Raw genomic sequence first — 8,171 nt, forward strand, 5'->3', positions numbered from 1 at the left:
TAGACTTAAAACTTCCTTTAAGGCTTTAGTGCTGCTGTATTTGCATAACTCAAACGTTTGCACTTCCTTTGAGGCTTGAAAGCAAACCAGACTTATTTTTATGGGTGCATGCGTATGTATGTGTATGTGTGTGTGTATAGGTCGAACTTAATGCGTATATGGTGGCTTATTATTCATATATCGTAATCCATTAGCATAACAATGAAATGAAGATGTCCAGTAGTCTGGGTGAGCCACAGAAGTCATAGGTCTTTGTTGCTATGACGCATACGACATGGTGTTCCCATACATTTTATTGTTTACACGCAGGAAGTGCGTACACATATAAATAAAGCATAAATAATAATGAAAGAAGACACAGCAGCAGCCGCAGTAGCAGCAACAGCAGCAGCAGTGGCAATCACAACAACAACAACAACAGCAGCAGCAATGGGCTCACAGTTACATGATAATGCATAAAAAATAAAATACATGCATGGCCTGAAAGCCATGAAAAGGGCCACAAATAGCACTGGTGACTGGCAACTGGCATGCGGGTAGCCGAACTGGGGGGGCAGTGCAGAAGGTTGAATGGAGAACATGAACCGAGAATTCGACTTAACGCTTCGTTGAGCATCACATCCGCCATAATTATGTGTGACGCGACAACAGAATGGCACACATTAAAAGGCAGCTAAAGACAGCACACTGGACGCTGGACACAGCCAGTCAGTCAGCCGCAGGCAAAAAAGAAACGGTCAAAGCAAAAATAAATAGCAACCACAGTCACTGAATACCGGAAGCACTTTGCAGGCGCCTTAAGGTCGCCGTGGCCTGCCTGCTTAAGATGTCAAGTGACCAGCGTGCGCTCACTCAATGCCAAATTTATGCGCACAATACGTAATTCATATGTTAATCGCATACAACAGAGAGCGAGAGAGAGCATAACTAACCACAGAGACTTGGTTTTAATTAATGCCAAGCGACAAAATGCGCAGGTACAAGTCGCAGCCAGCGAGCTATGTGGGCGTGACTCAAGCAGTTAGACTTTAGGCTCAGCTCAAGAGCAGCAGCAGCAACTATAAGAGCAGACAATGGCATAAGCTAGGAGCAAGACAAAAGTTGCAAAGAGAGACAGCTATTTAGTAACGCCAGCAGCACCTTTTATGCTTCTAATTAGTGCCAAGTTGGCTGCAGCAGCAACAACAACAACAATGCATGTTGTTGCAGCCTTTGTTGCGGCTGTCGCAACTATCCAGGCAGGAAGCGATTCACCGCACAGCAGCATTCTTAAGTAGTTTTGGCAATTATTTACAGCTACTTTGGCGCGCTCCCGCCTACTGCCAGTCGCTGGAACAACTTAAAGCCTGCCACACGGATTATTATTATGATTATTATGCTGGAGCGTGTGCTGGCGGCGGCGGCGTCTCTACCTGCTGTACCTGTTCCTGGGCCTGTGTTGTCTACTAGTTCAACTTTTGCAAACGGATTAACAACAACGGCAAACTTTCGTTTTGATCTACAAAAACTTTGTTATTGTTGTTGTTGCTACACTAAACTCAGCTATGCGCTCAACTTAAGCAGCAATTTCAAGTTGCACTTCGATGCTTTAACAATGTTTAAATTAACTATTGAGTGCTCTCAGCTGCGAAATCTAATATTGTTGCTAATTAGATTACATCGATTTAATGCTGCAGCATTAATTTATTAAAACTTTAATACAATTGCCGAACCTTTTTCCGTAGCTTGTTGCTCTCTCTAACTACTACGCATGCCATGCACACAGCTCATGAATACTTAAGCCTTGACCAGCTGACGTTTTTGCTAATTTGTCTACAGTGCTTGATGTATGCTTTTGCATTATTCATTGGCCAAGTTGTAAGTCATGGCTCAAGTTTTCTCTAAATCGAATTAAGTTTGTAAAATATTTTACAAAACTTTACGCCAGCCAGAGCTCAATTAAAAATTACCCCAAGTAGTAGGTATAGCAAGAGTTTGCCCGCCTGCTCGCCTGGGCTTGAATCAAAAGTAATTTCCGCAACAAAAACTTTGCTGGTCAACAAACCGTCAGTTGAGTCTCTGGCCCTAAGCCAGCAGCAGACCCAGGCGAGGCCAAAGGCCGCCGCTCCCCTCACCACTTTGCAGTGCAGCGAAGCGCATAAAAATTAGTAACAAGCACTGCTCATTTACGTCAACTTTTCATGTCATTATGCACTTTGTGCAAATATTGTTGGCCACTCTGGCAAAAGTTTTTGTTATGCTCACATGTGATTAGCCATAGAGTTGGGACACACACACGCAGACTTCCTTGAGCAAAAATTGTTGGCTACTAATGCCAACGAGAATGAGGCAAATTCATATGCGGATATCCTACTCAGCTCAGCTCAACTCCGCTGCCTGCGAGGGCGTTAACGCGCTTTCCTGTGCCGGCGGCTCTTCCTTTTGCTGCTGCTGCTGCTGCTGCTGCTGCTGCTGCTGCAACTTTGCAATGACAATGGCTTACGAGCAGACCGCAGCGGAAGTCATTTCAAAAGCCAAACAAACAAACAACAACAACAGTGACTACAACTGCCTGCTATTCGTCGTTGGCAAGACAAATTTCTACGATTTCAGTAATTAATTTGCCATTGCAAAGTTTGCCAGTCATGCCAGCTAATGCGAAAGAGCGAGAGCGAGAGCGAGAGCGAATGCCCCAAACGCTGTCCGGTTGCTGTCTCTGGTGGTTTCTAATTAATTGGCCAGCTGGACAGCCGAGTAGTAACCGCATATGGAGGTCACATATGTTTGGATGGGTGCCCCGTTTGCGCTGCTTTTTGCTCAATTAGACGCCGCTCATTTGGTCCAATTGGGTTTGGGGTTTTGTGCTCTTTTTTGATGACTCAAAGGCGACTAACTCACACCTCACACCTCAAACTCACTCACGCGGTCTCACACTCATTGGCGTTGACTTTTATTTGGACATAAAGTGTTGTTCGTAATTAATTATCGCTCAACATGCTAAACTGTCAAAAATTTCGGCTATAAATTTGCGAATTGAGGTACGCGAATGTGACGTGGCCACAATGCTAATAGCCAGCAGACTAATCTATATTCAATTAAAGGCAGTCTGCTGCTTATTAAGTATACGCAGCATGGGCAAGCACAATAATTACGACTGCCAAATTAAATTGCGCACACATACATATACATATACATATATATAGAAAACCCTAGAGCTGGCTATTGAAGCGTAAAGCATTCCCAATTTTAATTCAGTGCTAATTGCATTCAAGCGCTCTGCTGATTTTAAACTGTTTCCTTTTTTTTTTTTGCTCTTCTCTTTTCAGATAATATCGCGCCAATTCGGCGCATACCTTTGACAAGCAAAATGGGTAAACAGCTGTGCGATTAATTAAAAATTCAAGTGACTGCAACTAAAGTTAAATAGATATTGTAAAATAATTTGAAATTCGCTGCAGAGCAGCAGCAGCAAATCAAACGAAAGATTGCACAAGCTAAAATCAAACTGAATAAATGAGCGCCGAAAGCAAATGCAAAGCTAACTGGACGTCGGTCGCGAGAAATCAAGGAAGAACGAAAACTCGAACTCGAGCTCGAACTGTGGATGAAAGCAAACTTTTTGACGTAATTTTTAATGAAATTTCAACAAAATGTTATAAAACGTGGCCAAAGCAGTGAAACAATTTGGTTGAAAAGGACAGCGTGTAGTCAGCGCCAGCGCCAGCGCCAGCGCTTGAGGCAGCTCCAGGCAGTGGGTGTGGGTGTGGGTGTGGGCGTGGGTATGGGCGACTGTTTGTGCTAGCAAAAAGCAAAAATTGCAATTAAAATTACCAAGCGAAGGCCAGCGCCACAGTCCGACGGCACGGCAAGGTGCAGACAACGCAAATGCGCGCGTCCCAAATTAATAATAATTTGCGCATTGATGGAGCGGCAACAAAAAGAAACAGAAAAAAACAGAAAGCAAATAGCAAAAGTGCATTGAAAGACAAGTGTAATTAAAAAATGGCAAATGGTTCGATAAAATGCGGCAAGGTCAACCCAATTGAAGCTAATGGCAGCCAGTTTGTAAAATTGCAGGCAATACAATTTAGATTTTAAAGTTGAACTATTTGCAGCAGCGAGATTTACGCATTTTAAAATACAAAATTAATTTTGTACAGCAAGTTTGCAAACATAGCTCGCTGGCTTGGCTGCTTGGCTGACAGCAAAGGCACCAGCTGGCTGGGCTGCGGGATAATAACAGCTCAAAGTTCGTCGCCGCCAGCGGGCATCAGCTAAAACTAACAACGCTTAAATACTCTATAATAAAGCTTAAAGACAGCAGAGTGCATATAAATTAGTACAACAGCGCGTATACTTGTTAGAAAGCGCATGTTGCTCATGTTAGCTGTCGCCTGCTTTAAAATCTTTTTCTTATAGCTAATCGTACTTTAGCTACTGACAGGCACTGTTGAATATTATTTTGCAGTAAACAAAGACCGCTTGCTGCTTAGGGCTAACGCATTGGCGCTTGTTGGGCAAAAATCAACTTCTGCAGCTGACTTTTGAACAAAAAGTTTTGTAAGCTTGGTCGAGCGCTTGGTTGCTGGTTACCTGGTTGGTTCGAGCGAGCGTTGTAAATCTTAAGTGAAAATAAATAATTTACACCTGCAGCTGCTTGTGGGGGGGGCGGTCAACTGCTTTTGTGCGTCGGCAGCAAGAGCCAAAGCACATACTAAAGAGATGCTCCTAAAATTGCCAAACTGTGGCAAGGATTTCAGTTGTGGCTTCAAGTTTCGGTGCCGAGCCAAGTTTGAATAGCGCTAGCAGCAGCAACAATAACTAACCTGGACGCTAAGGTGCCACAATTAAGAAAGACACAAAGAGCAGCGTACAGAGCGAGAGACAGAGAGTGTGGAAGAGCGAGAGAGCGAGATAGCTGCAGGATATGCTAGCAGCGTGCCGAACAATGCTAAAAGCCAAAAAGTTTTATTTTCTAAGAAATTAAGACTTAATTGGTAAAAGCAACAGCAATAACACAATAAAGACGACAGCGAGGACAACAACCGGCAGCTGCGTGGCTTGGCCTGGGCCTGGCCTGGAAAGGGGCACAAAACCAACATCAATGAAAAGTTTAAGCCAAACAATAGCAGCCAAGTAAACAAAGCCGCTGAATGTTGCTGAGCGCTCTCTCGCTGAACAGCACTCGTTGTATGTTGCACAAAGGCGCTGGCTGCAAATTTGAAATGCTGATGGTATTTAAGAAGCAGAGCTAGTTTTTTATTACCCATACGCCGCGTTGAGCAGCAATATTGATAAGTTAACAAGCCAAATGGGCAAATAGTGAACAAAAAGAATAAATAAAAACTAACATAACAAGGTCATAAAGACGACGGCGGCAAGCGAAGCAGCCAGCCAGCCAGCCAGCAATGCCGTTGGACTCCACAAATTGGGGGTATTAGACATAATCTTAATTAAAATACTCAGACGCGAAACAAACAACGCAATTCAACGTAAACGTAAATAAGAATTGTTTGAATTATTCAGCAATGAGCAAATGAAGGCTAAAAACTTTGCAGTTAAGCTCTGGCAACGGCAACGGTAAGCAGCACGCTTAAGTTAACAAAAGTTTTAATAGGTAACGCGGCCTAATCGAGCAAAGGGCTTAGACGAAAAAACCGCTGACATAATTACAAAGCGGCAACCAAGATAAATTGCGACGGTGGCTTAAAGGCAAAAGATTAGCCAGAACAATAATAAAAACAAAACACAAATGCGAAATATGCCTAAGGATAGCCGCTTATAAAATACACATGTTTTTTTAAATTAGTCTTACATGTTTGAGCCTTAAAGCTTTGCTTAATATAAAATACAAAAGCTACTCATTTACACATTTTATATTTACCCAAAAGGGTTTCTCATTCACATTGCTTTAAATGCATAAATTAATTAAAATTTATACTTTGCACTCATTGTTATTTTGATCAGGAGCATTTTCAATAGAAGCAGTCGCTTAGCTTAAATTCTGCTCACATAGCGCTGGGCAAGTGGTCGGCCTAATTAACTGCTATTTATTTATTCAATAATTATTATTATAAGTGTCTGGCAGCCATAACAAAAATTCTTTCAAACAGCAGCTGTTCGACAGGCATAAATAATAATTCACTTGAATACAAATCAATAATAAATTAATCGTTAGGTGAACATTATGAGCTATAAGAAGAGAAAAGCTTTATTTATTTCATTAATTACTCATGAAAAAAGTCAAACCTAACTTAAACAAATAATTCAAATCTGGAAAAATGTAGTTTAAATAGTAAAATAAATCAGTTTAGACATTTAATAGCATTTATATTAGCTTAAATTTATTATTTATGTCGTTTTCTTTGATTTGCTAATGCAAGATTTATTGCTTTTAATTTCAATATACTGCATATTATTGAAATTGCTCAAAGATAATTAAGATGAAAAATAATGTAGAAATATTGAAATTAAATAAGTTGCTAATGCAGAGATTGTAACAAAAGAAGTTTACTATACAAAATAAAGCTTTACAAAATTGAAAAAGGAACATCCAAGCTATTGAAATTCTACTACAGAGATGAAGATACAACGCCAGCAAAAGAAAGTGAAAACGTAGCACTCGAAGCTAGACGAATTCGTAAGTAAGGCAACGCACAAAGTTATTGCAACTGTAGCGAGCAACAACAGTTGGTTGTAGACAGTGTGGAGCAAGTAGCGTTAAGTATCGGCGAAAGTTAGGGAAGCCTTAGTAATTTGTATTTCTGCGTAAGGCTGCTATTTATATAACTTTTGAGTAGCTTACATTTCGAATGTTTGCTTGATTCCATTAAAAATCATGACGACTATTTGGCTTCATTACTGTGCATAGCGTATACGCCTATTTGGCCAATAAATGAACTTTTTCGCTACATTGTTTTTTTCACTTTTCAGCTGGCGGAGAGAATGCGGTCATACTTGCTGTTTATGGCTCACATAAAATGTGAAGTAATAATTGGAGGCAATTGCCATATTTCGCAGGCAAATAAACGCGAAACGAGCGCTAGAGCTGAATTGACGCGACTTCAAGGTTAAAGGCGGCCCGGTCGACAGCGAGCTGACGTCAAGCTCTGGCAGTCGCTGGCATTTCAAATTGGCCGAAATATTCAATGCCAGGCAATTTGACATCAAATTTGGCGTCAATATCAATTATGCATCAAAAAGCAAAAGTCGTAAACTGTGCCCAAATTAAAAGTATTTTGTATGCGCTGATTTCTCGCTGGCCCCAACCCACTGCTACAAATTACAAAACTACAAAACATGACAAGTTTCGTTTCGTTTCGTTGTTTCGCATACAATTTATCTGCGTTCAATTAAAAACTTTTCAAATTTCAATTAAATGTGAAATTGGCATATTTAGCGTGTTGAAGGCAAACGAAGCGTTGAACCATTCAGAGCAAGTGGTAAGTGGTGTAGGCGGCTGCCAAATTGCGCAGCCATAACTAAGCCTTAGGATTATTTTGTCAATTTCGAATGTCCTGCCATTTACAGCATTTTAATACGACGACCTAGGCGTAGCATAAACAATGGCACTAAAGAAACTTGGGGCGTAGTCTTGCCCTTTTTGTTATGTTCGGCTGCTTGTAGAAATGTTTATGAAGCAATTAGGCTCAGTGCTGAGAACAATGCGCCCAAAATGACTGCAACGCAAATTTAAAGCAGCTTGTCATGCTTCCAACACACACACACACACACACACACACAGACACACAGATACAAACATAGCGCGTGTGAAAGGGTATTGGCCATGCTGGGCTTTGGCTTTAAGTTTTTGCGCTGGATCACCGTGACAACAAAAAGATTAAAATCTTGTTACGCCTTTGCCTGATTTGGGCTTTTGTTCGCTCAACGGCCACTGGCCCACAGTGACGCCAGAATTCTTTGGCAGCGCCAACAGTCAAGTTGTCATGTTGTTATTGCTGTTGCTGCTGTACGTCGGTTCATTACACTTGCTTTAGTTTTAAGTTCTAAGCTTAGAGGGTCTGGGCTACTTTTTGCTGAACTTTTGGGGGCGCCGCCAGTGACAAGTTTTTGAGTACGAGCTGTTGCACCTACCTTGGCGCGCATCTGGGCAAGCACTTGTACAATGTCGCCTTGCTGACACGCATACATTAAACTGCTGCAGCCCTCGGCGAGACGAGCTGCAAACGCGT

Source organism: Drosophila busckii, chromosome 3R (genome assembly GCF_011750605.1).
Source record: "Drosophila busckii strain San Diego stock center, stock number 13000-0081.31 chromosome 3R, ASM1175060v1, whole genome shotgun sequence".
Lineage (NCBI taxonomy): Eukaryota > Metazoa > Arthropoda > Insecta > Diptera > Drosophilidae > Drosophila > Drosophila busckii.